Here is an 18,495-nt window from a genome sequence, read left to right as displayed (position 1 = left end):
TAGAAAAGATAAATCGTGTCAGTAATGTCATCTCTTTTCATCCTCTGTTGAGACAGTTGCAGGCTGCCAAAAGACAGAGTCTGCAATGTGGAACTTGGTCCCAAGCTTCTTTTTCTGCCAGAGGATGAGGAGGGGAAGTATCCCAGAATCACGGAGTCACGGCATGGTTTGGCTTGGACGGGACCTGAAAGATCACGTCGTTGCAAGCCCCCCTGCTGTGGCTAGGGACCCCTGGCACTGGACCAAGGGCTTGTCTAGAGCTCCATCCAGCCTGGCCTTGAACACTGCCAGGGAGGGGGTAGCCACACCTTCTCCGGGCAACCTGTGCCACGAGAGTCATTTTTCTGAATACCTCATCTAAACCTACTCTCTTTCTGTTTGGATCCATTCTCCCTTGTCCTGTCCTTGCCTGCCCTTGTCCAAAGTCCCTCTCCAGCTTTCTTGTAGGTTGCCGTCAGGTCCTGGAAGGCCACGGTTCCGTCGAGCCTAAGCCTAAGTGTCTTTTGCCGGCTGAAGAAGCCCAGCTGTCTCAGCCTTTCCTTGCAGGAGAGGTGCTCCAGCGCTCGCTAAATCTCGGTGTCCCCCGTCCGCACGTGCTCCAGCCCGTCCGTGTCCTTGCCGTCCGTGCTGGGGAGCCCGGCAGAGCCGGATGCAGCGCTGCAGGTGCAGTGTCACCGGCGTGGAGGAGACACGGCCCTGCCAGCGGCTCCGGGAGCCAGCAGTTGGCGACTGGCCGCCCGCTTGCCAGAGAGCCGGGGCCTTTGTGCCTCCCCTGCTCCCCGCGCCTTTCCCCGCCGCTCCCTCGCTCGCTCGCTCGGGGGAAATCCACCCTCTGCCGCCCCGCCCCGCTGCCCCGGGGGCTCCCCGGCGCCATCTTGAGGGCCCCAGGCCTCGGCCTCACCAGGCTCACCCGAAGGCCGTGGGGACACAAACACACGCACAGAAAGTGCCCTAGGGTTCCAAGGTCAAGCTTTTGCCTACGGCATCAGTTTGCTTTCAGACTGTGGACGAGATTATAAAATCACCAGGAGGAAAGAGCATGAAAAAGTTCTGCTTGGGCAGTACCTCAAGGCTTTGAGGGAGAGGGTTTGTGGTGCTTCCTCGCTCACAGGGAGCCGCAGGAAGTAAAACTAGAAATAAACTAGTAATAAACTAGTAAAAATAGTCATAACCCCGTATTAATTGGAAGGAAAACCTGAGGAATTGGCAGCTAGCCCCTCAGAAACATGAGGAGCAAAAGCCAGTCTTCTACCTGAGAGCTGCCTGGGCAGGGGCAATTCTTCCGATTGCATCAGCGTTGCCGTGGCTAGAAAGGGCAGCGAGGAGAGGAATTCAGCGTCTCCTGGCAGCCCCTGAAATCCCAGCTCTCACTTGCGTGCACCGGGGATTCTGCTTCAGACTCTGAACTTGCGCAGCCGCTCCTTGGGCGCTGTTTGCCCCCAGGCACAGCCGTGGGTGCTGCAGCAGCTGTCCCGCACACAGGGCTCTGGAGCCTCCCCGAGGCCGCCAAGGACTGGAGGAGGCCACGTGCCCGGGATCTGGTGCAGCACCGTGGGGCTGTGGGGGATGCTTTGGTCTCTTTGGGGCGGGGGGTGGGGAGCGCCCACTCCGGGATGCGATCGCGGGACACTCGCTTGATGGCCACCTGCAAGTGGGGAGAGAAACCAGAAACAACGCCCATATTTAATGTGACTCCTCCTGGGAAATCATAGAATCACAGAATGATTTATATTGGAAAGATCCTGAGAGATTTTCTACTTCCAAAGCCCTGGCTGTGGGCAGGGACATCTTCCACTAGACGAGGTTGCTCAGGGCTCAATCCAACCTGGCCTTGAATGCTTCCAGGCTTGGGGCATCCACAGCTTCTCTGGGTAACTTGTTCCCTGTACCTCAGCAGCCTCCCAGTAAAGAATTTCTTCCTAGAAACTTGCAAAAGAGAGTAGAACTATTTCTGTAAATACAACAGCAACAAAAGGAGGGCTGAGGAGAATCTCTGCCTTTTACTGGATGTGGGGGGAAACATAGAACAAAGCATGAAGAAAAGCCTGAAGTACTTAATGTACTCTTCCTTCCCTGGGTGAAGACTGTCAGGATGGGCGAGCCCAGGGAGTGGTGGAATTAAATGGAATTAAATGCAGTTGGTGGCTGGTCCCAAGTGGTGTTCCCCAGGGCTCAGCACTGGGGCCAGTCGTGTTTCATATCTTTATTAATGATCTGGAGGAGAGGATCAAGGGCATCTCAGCCAGTTTGCAGACGACGCCAAGCTGGGTGGGAGCGTTGATCTGCTGGAGGGTAGGAAGTCTCTACAGAGAGATCTGGCCAGGCTGGATCATGGGCTGAGGTCAGTTGTATGAGGTTCAACAAGGTGAAGTGTCCCGTCCTGCACTTGGGCCACAACAACCCCACGGAAGGCTACAGGCCGGGGGCAGAGTGGCTGGAAAGCTGCCCAGCAGAAAAGGAGCTGAGGGTGCTGCTTGGCAGTGGCTGAACGTGAGCCAGCGTGTGCCCAGGTGGCCAAGAAGGCCAATGGCATCCCGTCCTGGGATATGCTTTAGTGGTGGCCTTGGCAGTGTTAGTGGCCTCAGGTTATTGGGGGGACTCTGTGATCTTAAAGGTCTTTCCCAATGGAAACAGTTCTGTGATTCTAAACCTCCTCTGTGATTCTAAACCTGTGATTCTAAATGCTCTCGAAACACTTTTATTCCTTGATCTTAAGCTGTGTGTTTGAATTGAGGAGATTTTGTACAGAAAGGTTGGACCAGAAGATAAATGCAGGCAATTTAGCTTCAATGGCACTTGTTTCATCTGCTTTTCTGCTTCCTTTCCCCATGGGGGGCAGATTTGGGAGTATTTGTCTTGTGCTTTTGAGTTCTGGCCCAGACTTGCTCATGGATGTGCTGTAAAACCTTAGCTACCCCTTTCTACTGACAAAATCTTGCAGGCTGGTGGGAATTGCTAGAGACAAGGCTTATAAAGCAGTCCCCAGTATGATTAGCCCAGTGTCCCTGCTTAAATCCAGGCCTGCTTGTATTAAAAAGGAGCAAACTCTTCTAACCACCCCGCCTTTTATTTGTAGCTCTTGGGGCAAGTCCTGTGTGCCATTCCAACTCTTTGTTATCAAATGTGTGAAGTGATGTTGCTGCTGTAGCAGCAGCCTGAGTTCCGTGGGAACAACTCCAAAGCACTGTCCTGGGTCCCACTGCAGTGGGCAAGGTCAGAGACTTGCCTCTGCTGCCATGGGCATCCTGCCATGGGGAGAGCAGCTGCTGGGGCTTCCCCCATTCTGCTGACAGCAGTCTGCCTCCAACATGTGGACTGTATGGCCATGATTTTGACAGAATGTGCAAAATGCATCATTTGAACATTTTTTATGTTGCTCTAACATGACCTGACTTGAGCAGTTTGGTAGGCAGGACGCCCTGTGGGCAGGGCCATGGCAGGGATGGGTGGCTGTCACTTGCACTGGCAGTGTTATTTTTCCATGCAGGCTCCTGATGCTGCGGGGCAACGCACCAGCAGCTGTATGGGGCCCAGCGACCAGCAGCACACCGAGGAGACCCTCATCTGCACAGAGCCCATCGCCCCTTTGCTCCCCCCATGGCGGCACAAGACAATTCCGCCCCAGGTGAAGGGCTGCAGCAGACTGGAGACTCCTTCAGCCAGGACTCGTTGCAATCTCCTTCCTGCAGCTGTGCCCGGAGGATGTTGGCCTGCAGCGGCGGTGCCGATGGCCAGGAATGCTGCTCGGCTCAGGGAGGCGGAGTGGGTACAAAAGCTGCACTCAAAGCGCTGATCGCGAGACCCCAGAGCCGCTGGCAAGTGCAGCAGCTCTTCTTCATTCCGTGCAAGTGAGAGCCCAGCCTTAGAGCCTGTCCCGGGGGACAGGGAAACGCTCTGTGTATAGTTTTGAATGTTCAGGGACAGCCAAGATGAGAATTGTTTTGAGGCAGGTGATGTTAATGTTGGGTTTGGGTGTGTCTGCAGGAAAGAAAGCAGGAATGAACCCCTGCCACAAGGAAGGAGAACATTTGCATGGCCAATTTACACCCTACAGATACACGGATCATATCGGCCCGCTGAATACTGGGAGCATCTATTGCAGGGGGCAAAGCTTCCTTTAATAGATGGGAAAGATGAGATTTGAACAAATAATTTTGCTGATGCAGAAAAAGGGATGAGACCCACTGATCCCTTGCCTCAGGGTTAGTTCTGCCAAATCCTGGGCACGGCCCCTTTGGAATGATTCCTTAATTGCTGATATGCAGCTGGAATGCTGAATGCATCTGGGGAGAAGAATTGCTGAGTATGTAAGGTGGCATTTTTGCTGGATTAATTCTGGACTAGGAGTGTGTAGGTACAAAAATACTGTTAGCGAGGATTTTCTTGCTATTTTCTAAGTCTGTGAGAGACTTTTCTCTCTCACAGAAGAGGTAGCAGGGAATGTAAACACCCAAGACACCTGCAACCTTGAAAAGTCTTGTTTATGGTATAGTAGAAAAATATTTTGACAATGGATGTTTTAGGATTTTAGCCAATCACCCCCAAGGGGTGGCTGGTCCTTTGTCCAATTAGACTATGAAGAAAAAAGTCTATAAAAGACTTTGTAAAATAATTCAATGAATCAATCTTGCTGCACAATTCCTGCCTGCTGGATCTTCTCTCCTCCGCCTCCCTATGGCTGTGGGACACAGTGATATACCGTAGGAACCAGGCCTGCGGTAATAGGAGTGAGCTATCTCATTAAAGCTTATCTTTCTCTCTTTTACTATTGACTGTAATGTTCTACAGGGGGAAAAAAATCCTGATTTCAGAAAGTTATTCTTTTTTTTTTACCGCTTGGCTGCCACATGATTTTATCATCGGTGGAGGACTGTAGAGAATGATTAGTTCTCTGAGTTTTAGGAGCTCTGTTGGAGAGCATTTCAGAATGACCTGCCCAGTGGTTTTTCCATTAGGAAGATTTTCAATTGTTAGGATTAGCCAAGATCAGAAATATTTTGAGGCAGGTCATGTTTATGTTGGGTTTGGGTGTCTCTGCAGGAAGGAAAGCAGGGAATAAACCCCTAGAAAAATGAAGTAGAGCAAAAGTGGATTGTTTGGATAGGCCAGTTTGTTCCCTACAGATATGGGCTGCTTGAATACTGGGGATATCTAATGGAGAGTGCAAAGCTTCTTCAACTTCTAACATGGGGTACCACTGTTCATGTGCCAGCCCTTCGTTTGTTGTGAACAGAAAAAATCAAATCCAAAAAGTGCAAAACCCAGCCCAGATCTGAGTGGGAGTTACAAAAATAAATGCCTTGAGAAGTAGCTTTGGAAAGTGCCTTTCCTCCTAGACAGTGTCAAACCCACAGGCCTAGCCTGCTGGGGCTTAGGGCTGGCTGCCCTTGGGAAGGGAAGGGGATGGTGTTGGGATGGGGGTTTTGCGGCCATGGAAACGAGAGAACCACGGGCGAGCGTGTCACAAAGGGGCAGCCCCGCGCTGAGGTTGTGAAGGTCGCGGGTGTCACAGGCACAGCGGCAGGAGACGCGTCTGGCTCTGCCTCTCTGCGCCGACTGCTGGCGATTGGAGTCCCCCGACCTTGTTCTAAGGCTGGGTACCAAGCTCCCGTCGCTGTCTACGCCGAGAGCGTTCCCAAATTCAAACCCAGATACTTCTGCGAGGCAGAAGCACGGGTTCGAACATGGACTTCACTGGAAAAGGAAAGACCGCTGAAGAAAAAGGTGAGGATAGAATGGAGATGAAAGGCCTCGGCCAAATGGAAAAAAATCCCAGCAGATTTCAGGGAAGACTGGTCGATGGTGGTCAGTGCGGGCTCTGTGTCAGAGTAGGTGGCTGACAGGTACAGATGATCCTGCAAGGATGCCCAAGGCATCACAACATTCTGTCCTTGGTTTACTCTGCTTTCTCCTTTTTCTCAGTAGCCAAATCACTCATACTGCCAGTAAGGACAGGGACTGTGGCCACAGCAGACCACAAAGTGGACATGGTCATAAGATGCAAGGCCTGTTTCTATCTTAGCCATCAATGTCAGGTCTCACTAAAAATAAATTTCCCCTTCTTCGTCTGCTGGCTGATCAGCTCAAACCCTGAGGATGTTATAACGGTGCTATTAAAACACCAGCAAGGCCTGCCTGCTTGCTGAGAGGTCTTGCTGGTTTGCAGGAACAGCAGTCAGGACTGTGTGGGTCTGTACTTGGTATGCACAGAAGCCCAGTCTCAAGAAGGAATGGGTTTTTTCCCCTCTTATCATTGCAGCCTTCCACCTTGCCCTTCAGGCTTGCCAGGTCCATACTGTTAAGAACAATCACAGTGATGCTAGTTTCATGAAAGATAAAAACAAAGCAAACTTCTCAATACTTAAAAAATCCTTGGATGACTTACCCATTCAATGAGTAGATAGCAGAGGCTGGAGTTCGACTAACTCACTTCTTCCCTTGTACCTGATCTACAGCTTCTTCTGGAGACAAAACCTCAAGGAAGAAGTGGATGGAGACCATGCCTAAGGAGGGCCCTGTGTGGCCTCCCCACCCTGGTGCCCTCCCGCCCCTGCCTGGCTGCAAGGATGCTGTGCAGACCCCCAGGCTTGGCAGTGCAGGTCTCCGCTCGCAGCCTGCTCAGGGGGCCTTGGCCCAGGAGCCCCGGCAGGGGCAGCTGAGCAGCGCTGCCCCCGGGGTCACTGCCAGGGAGGACACGGTGAAGGCTGAGCATGGCTCAGCCTCACAAAGAGGTAAGGCGGGAGCTGGGCCGCTCTCTGGCGGGAGGAAGGCTCTTGTGCCAGCCTAGAGAGCCTGGGCACATTGCCAGGGAACAGTTCTGCCCTGCATGTGCCCCCTGCAATGAGCTGTGCAGCTCCCAGTGCCCCGTGTAGCTGTAGGGCTGCTCAGCTGTGGGGCCGGGAGAGGAGCAGGAGGGTGCGTGTGCAGCTGAGCCATTCCTGGAAAGCACAGGGCTCTGGGCTCCCTGCTGTCCCAGGGCAGCCCAGAGGCCAGGCTGTTCCTGTGCTGGCTCTCTGGAAGTGGGTCAGGGTGTCTCCCTGGTCTGCCTCAAGTGGCTGCTGGCAGGAGCGTGTTTCCCTGTGCAGCTCTTTAGAAGTTTCCAGGTGGTCTGTCCCATTAAATACATAGCTTCAGATGCTTTAGGTTTGCATTGCGGCCTCTGTTATATTTTGTGTCTCCACTTTGCAGGACTGACTGGCTACAGTCTTATCAAGAAGTTTTCCTTGGACATTTCCTATGTTCCCTAACCGACAAAGCCCTTGCCTCCTATCCAGAAGAGCTCTCTTTCCTCGAGCTCAGGAAGAGGGTTCTGCCTGTCCGAAGAATGTTTGAAGATTTGGATTTATACGTTAGGCTTTGTAGTTACAGATGTACATATGTTCTGACATGCAGATGTAGGTTTGAATAAATGTGTTGTGATTTTATCTTTTACATTTTGAAAATAGATTTTCAACTGTATATCTTTTATTTTGATTTTTTCGGTTTTAAATAAAATAATTAAAAAAAAAAAAAAACAAGCTGAGAATGTGAGACCTGCGGGCCTAGAGGTTGTCAGAGTGCAGCTGACTCAACAAGCCACTGTCTCACGGTATTCTTACCTCACAGGGCCTCTCCTCTTCCTCTTTTGCCATGTTTTCTTCATGTCATTTGTGCTGCTGTTTGTTAGTTAGCATTCCAATGGGGCCACCTATTACCATGTTTGGGGGACAATGGACCCAGAAGATCCTGTGTAGTCTACAGTTTTCTGCCTCAATGTATTCTGTGCTCACAAAAGGCCTGAGCAAAGCAACAAAGAGAATGTGCCCAAATCCCAAAGCTTTGCTCCTTTGCAATCTCAGACAGATCTGGCTCAGAGGTGTCTTCAATCACAATTCCATAGGTAAGAAGAGGACGTGTATTTCACTGGCAAAAGAGGCACTGCTTTGGAAAAGGCATCTGTATGTATATTTACCCAGGACAGCAGTCCAACAGCGTTGTTTGCGACTTGTTTGCAGAAGGATGAGCGAACTGTGAGGTTATTGAACAGGTGACAAGGGTTCCTCAAATCTGTACTGCAGCCTGGGTGCCATTCAGCCCAGAGTTATGGGATAATGGCGTAGTACGTCCCACACACATTCTGCCTCCAAGAAAAGCTTGGCTTGGCTTAATCGAGTGAAATAAATAGAAGAGCAATGAAATGGACATTTAAACTCGGCACTTTAGAGTGATTCTCCTGCTTTCCAATGTCAGCCCTGTACCTCATGCTCCCAAGGCTTGTTATGAACGAGTGTTTGAGATTGCTTAAAAATTCACTGTCAAGGTTATCAGTAAAACCAGATTGAATATGTCCTAGGTTACAGTGTAAGATGCAACCAACAGTATGTATTCTATTGTCACCTTCACAAGCTGTTAAAAGAGATGGGGCTGTGTTTGTTATCTCCTACCATGACTCATCCTTGCTAAATCCCTCTGGAGGCTATCTCTGTTTAATGGGCAAGCAATGACCCACTGCATGACTCATAGAATTACATCAGCCCCTTGGGAGATGCTCCACCCAGGGGGAGGAGCCAAGCATTCCCACCTGGATATAATCAGGTAGGATTGAAGCACAAGCAGCTCTTCCCTCCTGGGTTCCCAGAGGATAAGAGTTACTACTGGACCTTCAGCCGAAGACCAGACCCTTCAACAGGATCACTGCTTCAATAGGACCACTTCATCTGGGCTGCTACCACCACCCTGATTAACAGGGTGTCAGGTTGTATCCTGACTCTGTCAGTGTTCTTGTACTATTGCAATTATTTTCATTTTCCTATTAAATTACAGTTCTGTCTTGTGATTTCTCACTGGTTTGCTTTCAAACTAGTGCAGAATATGAAGTAACAGCTCAACAAAATTTGTTGGCAACATTCACACTATTACTTACTAGTCCTTTAAGGCACAACAAGGGAAAAAAGCAACACACAAAATGCAGTCAATCAAACCAGACATGAACTGAGAACTCTGTGTGTGTGTGTGTTGTGTGTGTGTGTATGTTTAGACGGGTTTTGACAAAGGGAGAGAAAGGACAAGGATGAAAAGGAATGTGGCCTAAAAGCTTAACAGCACTCAAGCTTAACAGTAGTTAAACTGGAGCCGTGAGGAGTGGGGGGATTGGCCCAGGATCCATTGTTGATCGACGATCCTGTGAGTACAGGAAACTTGAGCTCGCTGGCTCTGAGAGGCCCCACTGGAGGTTGCCAGTGGCAGCTGCTGTGGTCCAGGAGAGCTTCGAGGGCTTCCTTTTGGGCCGCTGTTGATGGGCCACAAGACAGTGGGCTTCAGTCATAAAATGCTTCCTCATGGCCGCACTTTGGGTCAGCAGCCTGTCTTTGGAAGTGCGAGAAGAAGGATGTTATGGCATTCAGGCAAGAAAAGTAGTTTCCAAGACTGTTCATAGAAAACCCCAGGATCTGGTTAGACAGCACAAGTTCCTGGGAGCACTCAGTGTTTTGGGCAAGCTCAAGAGGAGCTTAGTCCAGGGGCTGTTCATCAAGGCTGAGGCCTAACAAGCATTTCTGAGATCACAGTGTGGCCTGATAAGGCCAGGGAAGATTCACCACCCCAGTGTGAAGCATGAAGTTTTGATGTAAAAAGCCATGGCCCAGTGGAACCCCGGGGCAGTTTCCTCAGGCCTGCGGGAGAATCCTACTGCAGATCCTTGTGCCACTGATTCCATCTCTCCCCACTTTTCTCAGTTCTTAGTGGCAAGGTCACTTAGGTTAGACACACAGCTCACAAGAAGTGCTCCTGTGTTTCTCTATACAATGAATTAAAGTGAGACTACACATCCCAAATCTGCGTTTTCTTTCTGGCAATCTGACTGATTGCAGGAATTTCTGGAGCAGGAAGCTTGCTTCCTCAAATATTTACTGTGCATGGTAATGAGCACAGAGAAAAGATTTAATGTTAAAAGCTTTGCCCAGGCAATGCTCCTTTGACAAGTTCTCTCCTTAGCTCTCCTTGGGAAGATCTGAAAGGTTCAATGACCCCAGCAAAAGCTCCTGCAATGGTTGTCCGCCAGCAGAGCAGGGCTGTCAGCTGTGAACCAAGTGTTGCCACAGGCAGCAGCTTAGCCAGGGCAGCAAATCAGGAGCTAGGAAGGAGCTGATCTGAAGGCCAAACCTCCTTAGCTCCTTCCAAGAGCACTGCAACAATTCCTCATTCCAAGGAGGTGCAGTGCTGGACACCAGAGCTCTGTGTGAGGACTGGACACAAGTTTGCTCCCACGGAGTGCCGTGATGGTTTCTGCAGGAGCTGTGGGCTCCTGTGCCTGCCGGACACCATGAGGAGAGAAGGAGCCGAGTACACTGACACACCTTTGCCTTGAGCATAGCCCGGCCTTGACCAAACACACTGAAAGGTTCCCCCTTGGCCCATGTCTCGAAACGCCAGGTCAGCTGTTTGATGACTCCAGTTGGTTTGGTGTAAAAAAATTTCCCTCAGAAATACTAGTGTCTTGGGGTGACTTTATGATGTGTATTCCTTATCGCTGCCCTATGCCCAGAAATTAATTTTGTGCCTTTTTATGCCTTTAAACTGAGCCTGAGAAGGGGAAGGAAAAACTGAGCAAAACTTTTTCAAAGCAGTTTGCAGCTTGTTCAAGGTCACACAGAGATAGCGACTTTTTTTCCAGCTGTGGCAGGGGAGGGAGGAGGCACCCGGCTCGCGGCTGCCCGGTCAGTTTTTGGCCAGTTGTTCAGTTTCTTTTTCTCCAGAGAGAGACTGAGAGTTGAACATTTTTTCCTTCCCTGGCATTTCAGATTTTCTCTCTTTTCTACTGGACTGCTTCAATATCAGTGCACGTCGAGAGGACTTTCCATCGAGCACAGAGGGCCTGGCCCTGGGCCAAGTCCCAGCTCCGAGGAGACCAAAGGGAGAGCTCTTAACACTTTCCCAGGTTTTTTCTCCACAGCGAGAGATTTTTATTATTTAGCATTATTTTCCTTTTCCCGTGTGTTTGTTAAAGAAATAGTTTTTATCTCTTTCCCTTTCCTTTGAGGAAAATTTATTTTTTCCTGAAGCTGGTGGGGGAGGGGTGGTGACCTGCCTTCTCTCAGGGGATATATTTCAAAATTTGGCCAAACCGGTACAACTAGGTTTGTCTTCCTCCGTGCCTTCCTCTCAGCAGCCTTGGGGTTGTTCCTATGTGAAGCCATCTGTCTCAGTTTGAGAAAACTTAGGGCAGTCTGGAATAAGTTGTCTCCTCTAAACTGTTCCAACAATCCCTTTCCAGCAATAGGAAATGAATACTAATAGATGAAAGTGGAAAAAACCCAACACTTTATTAACAAACAGAATGCCCACAAGGCAAGGAAAAATAAGTAAGTAACTTGTAGATATCAAACTGTCAGACCTCACCGTCCTCCCACTGGAACAAAGACCCAAAATGCCAGAGGAAAACCCGCCCATGACACGCGTTACAAGATGGCGCCGGCTTCTCTCTCGGGAAAAACAGGAGCTATCACGGAGTAGTTCTAGCAGCAGATGAAAGCTCGGTGGCTCGCCCAGCGTCGACTTCCCCCCCACGGCAGAGCTCCGCAGAACGGTCATGGCAGGTGAAGTGGCTGGGCTGGTGCCCCTCGGTGTCTTTTCTCCCCAGCGTGGCTCAGCTCACAGACTCTTGGGCTGGGAGCGGGGCCACTCCACTTCTGCAGGCACGATGTCCCCGGTCTTGGACAAACAGTTTTCTCCTAGGAGAGCCCTGCATACTGTTCCACACATCTTTCATAAAGGCCCAAACCAACTCCAGACACTGTACCTACAGCAGGTTTCCATAAAGGACTGCAGAAGTCCAGGACAGCTGCAAGTGAGTGTTGGAAGGGTTTTATCCTGGTCCTGACAACAGAAATCTTAATAATCTGAAGGAATTTCATTCAGATGTAGTATAGGATCGGAGTTTTTTCTATGGATATGTTTCACGATGACTAACAAGCCGGTACAAGGCTGCCATGTGAAAGCATGAGCATGTCCTCCAAAGTGACCAGATTAATTGTCCATTTTATTATTCTTCTGGTTTTTTCCCCTCTAATAAGCCAAGGCAAGCTTTTCCTGGAGACAGAACATGTGTGGGATGAACTGTGGTCCCTCGCAGGGTCACAGGGCTGGCAGTGACAAAGCAGGCAATCTGCTTCATTGGGAACCACTACAGAGCTACATCCCAGTGTGGGTTTCAGTAGCAGGGTATTATTAAGAGCTCCTTTCCTGCATGAGATACAAAAAGAAGGTCCCTGATGATCATCTTGCAGCCATGCAGTAAAGAAGTGATCCTGCTGCCCTAATTAAGCTTTGGCTGTGGCAATTACACTCTTCCCACTCACCTTTTCACACAGACACTTCAGGTTTTGCCCCACACTCCTGCAATACTGGCAGTCGCTGTTTCCTATTGACTGTTCTTCCCCAGAGAGTGACAGTATAGCTGCAGCTTGGAAACAAAATGCCCTGAGATCTGGGTATCTTGAAGGAGCATGAAATGCTAATTAAATGTTAATCTTGGTAGCTACCCAGATCTGCACTTACCAGTATTCTGAGGCACCAGCAGGAGGATCATGCGTCATTCCCGTTTGTTGGTGTTCCTGTTTCTGATGTGCAAGAGCAATGACTTAGCGGAGAGACAAAAATGCCCCTATTCAAACAGTGGGTGTGCAAGTAGACATGAAGTTTCACTGTCTTTTCTAGGATATTTTAGAAAGATCTAAGAGAATATTGCAGGAGGGAGCAGGTGCCTAATTTTGTCTCCAGAGGAATCCCCAAAGGACACATCACTCTGCTGGTGATGGCAGGAAACCCCATAAGCTCACAGACTAGTTTTCCCTGACACATACCAGCCTTCCCAGGCTTTACTAGGCTGGGATTTAAACCATAGCTAAGCAAACACACGCAGCCAAGTGACACAGAGTTTTTCCTCCAGAAATTGGAAGGAAAACCTGAGGAATTGGCAGCTAGCCCCTCAGAAACATGAGGAGCAAAAGCCAGTCTTCTACCTGAGAGCTGCCTGGGCAGGGGCAATTCTTCCGATTGCATCAGCGTGGCTGTGGCTAGAAAGGGCAGCGAGGAGAGGAATTCAGCGTCTCCTGGCAGCCCCTGAAATCCCAGCTCTCACTTGCGTGCACCGGGGATTCTGCTTCAGACTCTGAACTTGCGCAGCCGCTCCTTGGGCGCTGTTTGCCCCCAGGCACAGCCGTGGGTGCTGCAGCAGCTGTCCCGCACACAGGGCTCTGGAGCCTCCCCGAGGCCGCCAAGGACTGGAGGAGGCCACGTGCCCGGGATCTGGTGCAGCACCGTGGGGCTGTGGGGGATGCTTTGGTCTCTTTGGGGTGGGGGGTGGGGAGCAGGGCAAATGGAATCAAGATGAGACAGGGATCAACCAGCGCCACGCCAGGCAGCGATTTTTCCTACCGGGGCTCCTCTGAGTTTAGCGAGCTAATGAGGCCTGTGGAGCAAACGAGACCCGGAAGCGAGGAGGGAAGGGCTGGCTGGGAAGGAGTCAGATAAAGCCCTTGCAGGCATTTCTCTTTCTCAGGGGCTCCTGGGGAGACAAAGGAGACAAGAAGGATGTCCCATCTCGTGACACTCCCTTTTTTCCTTCAGGAGCTGTACCGCAGTCACTGCATACGAGAGTTTCCATCGTGATCCCTTTGATGCCAGGGAGCACAAAGAACTTGGAACCTTGCCGGAGTCCAGCCCTGCCTGCCTATCTTGGAGCAGAGGGGAAAGATGAAGAAGTATTTGGGCGGGGCTTGAGCCGAAATGGCATTTTGCCGCTTCTGATTTCCTCCAAGCTTTTGCAGCGGGGCGACCACTGCGTCCCTGCAAACCGCTCCCCTTTCCAAAGCACACGCGGGCCTGGCTGGCAGCTCCGGCCTCTCGAAGGGGCTGCTGCCGTTGGCAACAGGAGCTGTTGTTGAAATTTTCGCGTTGCTTAACCCCCCCTGCCAAAGGCCACCGAGTGGCTGAGGAAGGACCCAAAAAGATTACCCTGGAGGAAGGGGACCAAAAGCTTGGAAAAGGATGAAAGAAAGGCTCCGATGACAACGACAAGAACAAGATTTATTTTTGACAGCAAATTAACACCCGCCGCCCTCCAGCCCTCCCAGATTCGCAGGCCGAGCGGTGCTGCTTCCGTGCCTGAGGTGCTGGCACCCTGGGGAGAGAAACCAGAAAGCCGCGGTCAGCCGGACAGGGCTCCTGTCCCCCCTGTCCCAGCACGGCCTGTGCCCGGGCCAGGCTGCTGGCGGTGCCAATTCTCCGTTTCTAGAGGAGAGCAGCATGGCAGGCCACGTTCCACCTCCTCCACTTAAACACGGCAGAGCAGTCTCCTCAGCAGCTGCAAGAGCGGGATGCTCGTGTGCCCGCTGCCGTCTGCCGGAAGCCCTTCTGCCACCCGTTGCTGTGAAGCCGGGTACCCACCTCTGGAGACCTGCTGCCAGGAGAGGAGCCGATCCCGCACGAGGTCCTCGTCCGTCTTGAAGGCGATGGCCCCGCAGACCGCGGCCCCCCGGGGTAGCGCCGGCACCGGACGCACTCCACACACAGGGGGCCAGCGCTTCCCCATGCGGTCCAGGCACCCGGTGCAATCTTCCTGGAAAAAGCAAAGAACGATTGCATGAAAGTCAATTCAAAACAAGACCTGGAAGCAAGAAAAAGCGTCAAAGGTTATCACCGTTTCACGGGCCTGGGGAGGGTCTGAGCACTCCATGCAAGCATTAAGGCTCTCCCACGGCTGGGGAAAAACCCCACCTTTCCCACGCGTAAGCCCACCCCTTCCTCAAGGGCCCGCAAAGCAGACCAGCAGGGGCACGCCTTCGGAACCCGCCCCCCTCTGCTGCCCCCCGTCCCTACGGACGGATGCTTTTGCCAGGCTGGCTCCCCCCGCCCCAGCCCGGGCCAGGCTGGGTGGCAGAAGCTGTCAGCAAGGCCGGGCGCTGGCTCCCCCTGCACAGCATCCGTGCCCTGTCCCGCCAAAAAGCAACTTGGCGGCCGGCGGAAAAATTAATATTCCCCGGTGCCGCCAAGCGGGGAAGCTCCGGCGCCTGGCCCGGCCGAGCCCTGCCACGCCTGGAACCACGAGCATCCCCCCATCCCTCCGCCGGCTGTGGACTCATCTTGATTCCGTCGGGGCGCAGAGCGTGTCCTCCAGGAAGGGGCCGCAACCAAAGCCAACCGGCTTTGCCCCGCCAGCGGCCAGCTCGAGGACGGTGTTGTCCAGCTCCAGGTCGTGCTCCAGAAGAACACCCCGGCGGTGCCTCGGCTTGCGGGGACATCACGATGCCATTGAGCTGCAGGGGGATGTTTCCCCTTTTCCGGTCCGTGGCAACTTCACCGCACTGCCACGACTTCTCCAATAGGATGGGGAGCACTGAGCCGCTTCCTCCACAAGGCGCCGAGGACCAGCGGAAGCATCTCCTCGGCTGCGCTCTCTCCTCCGTGCCACGGCCGCAGGGAAACGCTCTGCCGTTTTCTTCGAGCGCCCCGAGACGCGTGCAGCTGGTGCTTGCTGGGCTCCTGGATCCTACTGTGCAGAGGGATGGATCTCTGCTCTCTCCTGGGCCAGGTGACGGTCCTGCAGCCAAGAATGCTCAAACAGGTCTTCCAAGGACGGCCTGTGCGCGGGGTCCATGGATAAACACCACCGGATGAGGTGCTGGCACTCTGGGGAGAGAAACGGGAAAACGCTGCTCAGCGGGACAAGGCTCCTGCCCCTGCTCTCCCAGATTCCACGGTGCCCAGGCCACACTAGGAGCACTCGGAAGCTGCACCCCAACCTTCCCGTCGATCCTCCCTTTCGGACGAGAGCAGCCCAGAGGCACACGTGCCACCTCCTCCAGCTAACCCCAGCAGATCAGCCTCCTCCCTAGCTGCAAGAGCAGGACGCCTGCGTGCCACCTGCCCTCTGCCAACCACGTCCTTCCCCCCCTCCCCCCGTGCCGTGAAGGCGCATCCCCACCTTGAGACACCCGGGGCGGGAAGAAGAGCTGGCCCCGGATGATGTCCTCATCCGTGTTGAAAGGAAGGTGCCCACAGACCAGCTCATAGAGCAGGATGCCCAGGGACCAGATGGTGGCTGGCTGGCCATGGTAGCAGCCAAAGAGGATCCACTCCGGCGGGCTGTACTCCGGCGTGCCTACGGGACACGGGCGCAGCTCATCAGGCCCTGATGAGTGCTGCTCCCTCCCAGCCAGCTCCCGTTCCACAACAGGCAGCCCTCGCCCCGCCGGAAAGCAACTTGGCTGCAGCCGGCTGCAGAAGGATTTCCCCTCGCTCCCTCCCTCTTCCCCCTCTGCCAGCAAAGGGGGGAATCTCTGCTGCCCGGCTGGGCCCCGCCTTCGGGCTCACCTGACATTCGGGTGTAGAAGGTGTCCTGGAGGACCGTGCCGCACCCGAAGTCGATGAGCTTTGCCTCGCCGGTGGCCAGGTCGACGAGGACGTTCTCGGCCTTGATGTCGCGGTGCAGGACGCCGCGGCTGGTGCAGTGCCGCACGGCCTCCAGCACCTGGCGGAACAGCCCCCGCGCCACGGGCTCCGTCAGGAACCCCCGCTCCTCCAGGAAGTACCAGAGGTCCTGACAGCGCTCCGGACGCTCCATGACCAGCGCGAAGCCGTCGGGCAGCTCGAACCAGTCCAGGAGCCGCACCACGCCGCGGAAGCCAGGGCGCGACACCATCCAGAGCAGCGCCAGCTCCAGGGGCACAAGGGCGCCGTTGTGCTGCGGGGGGGACCGCGATGCCGTCAGCGGGGCCGATGCTGCGCCGAGCCTTCGGCACCCCGGCCCGGCCCCACCGCCGCTCGCCATTGCCCGGCCCGGGACGCTCCGCGGCCCCCGCTCACTGCACGCTCGCTCCCCTCGCAGCGTCCCGGCTCCCACCCTCCCGGGCCTCGCCCTAGCCCCGCCCGCCACGCCCTGCCGGCTTTCACTCACCAGCCGCGCCCACTCCGGGATGCGATCGCGGGACACTCGCTTGATGGCCACCTGCAAGTCAAGGCGAGCGGCGGGCTGAGCTCGTCGCCCGTCGCCCGTCGCCCGTCGCCCGCCGCCCGCCGCCCCCCTCCGACCCGGCCCCACTCTTACCGGGGCGCCGTCGGCGAGCCGGGTCCCGGAGTAAACGCTGCCGCAGCCGCCGCTCCCCAGCAGCGGGCCCTGCCGGTAGAGCTGCTCCAGGGGAGGCTTCTCCGCCCGTGCGGGCGGCACCGCGCTCTCGGCATTCTGCCCGGGGCCCCCGGGCGCTGCTGCTTCCCGAGCCGCCCCGGGGCCGGCGGCCGAGCTGACGAGCGGCGGAGTTCGGAGCGGGGAAGCTGCCGGCGATGCTGCGGACGACGCTGCCGGGGACGGGGCGGGAGCCGGGCGGCAGCGGGGCGGCTCCGGGCGGAAGCGCCGGAGGGGCCTCGTTCGGGGCCGGGGCCGGGCCAGGGCCCGCGCCAGGCGGAGCCAAAAGAGCGTGCTGCTCCGCCAGCACCAGAGCGAGCGGCACTTCCAGCGGCGCCGCTGCCAGTACGGAGAGAGCCCGGCGGAGGCGGCACCGCGGCGGGCCGGGCAGGGGCGGGCAGGGGGCGGCCCCGCCGAGGGGCGGCAGCGGGGCGGCTCCGGGCGGAGCCGCGGGAGGGGCCTCGGCCGGGGCCGGGCCAGGGCCCGCGCCAGGCGGAGCCAAAAGAGCGTGCTGCTCCGCCAGCACCAGAGCCGCTGCCAGGACGGAGAGAGCCCGGCGGAGGCGGCACCGCGGCGGGCACGGGGCGGCCCCGCAGAGGGGCGGTCCGCGGGACGCGGCATGAGCCGCGCTGGGAGAGGCGGAGACAGGGACGGGACGGGACGGGACGGGACGGGACGGGACGGGACGGGACGGGACGGGACGGGACGGGAGTGAGTGGAGTGTGAGAGGGAGAAGGGGACGGAGAGCGAGCGGAAATCCGAGTGGAAAACCGATCGAGAGAGGCGCTGCCGCTGCTGCTGCCGCTGCTGCTGCCGCTGCTGCTGCCGCTGCTGCTGCCGCTGCTGCTGCCGCTGAGCCGCCGGAGCGCGCGGCCGTTCCGTTCGTCCGTTCCCTGCGCGAGCCCACCGGAGGAGCCGGCGCGCGCCCCGCGGAAGGGAAGAAGCAAACAAAGAAATAAATGCCCGTGAAAGAAATAACCTAATAAATCAATACAGAAATAAAGAAAAGTGTGGGCTTGTAGCTTTCTTCTTCCTTGGGTGAGATGAAGCATTTCACCGGGAAGAGTTCCCTGTCCTGATGGTTGTGCGACAGTGGACAGGAGTGGAGCCTTTAATTTTCAGGTAGAAAAGATAAATCGTGTCAGTAATGTCATCTCTTTTCATCCTCTGTTGAGACAGTTGCAGGCTGCCAAAAGACAGAGTCTGCAATGTGGAACTTGGTCCCAAGCTTCTTTTTCTGCCAGAGGATGAGGAGGGGAAGTATCCCAGAATCACGGAGTCACGGCATGGTTTGGCTTGGACGGGACCTGAAAGATCACGTCGTTGCAAGCCCCCCT

This window comes from Aphelocoma coerulescens, chromosome 3, assembly GCF_041296385.1.
Source record: "Aphelocoma coerulescens isolate FSJ_1873_10779 chromosome 3, UR_Acoe_1.0, whole genome shotgun sequence".
NCBI classification, from domain to species: Eukaryota; Metazoa; Chordata; class Aves; order Passeriformes; family Corvidae; genus Aphelocoma; species Aphelocoma coerulescens.
The sequence above is the reverse complement of the archived record's forward strand: the minus strand, read 5'-3'. Positions refer to the sequence as shown.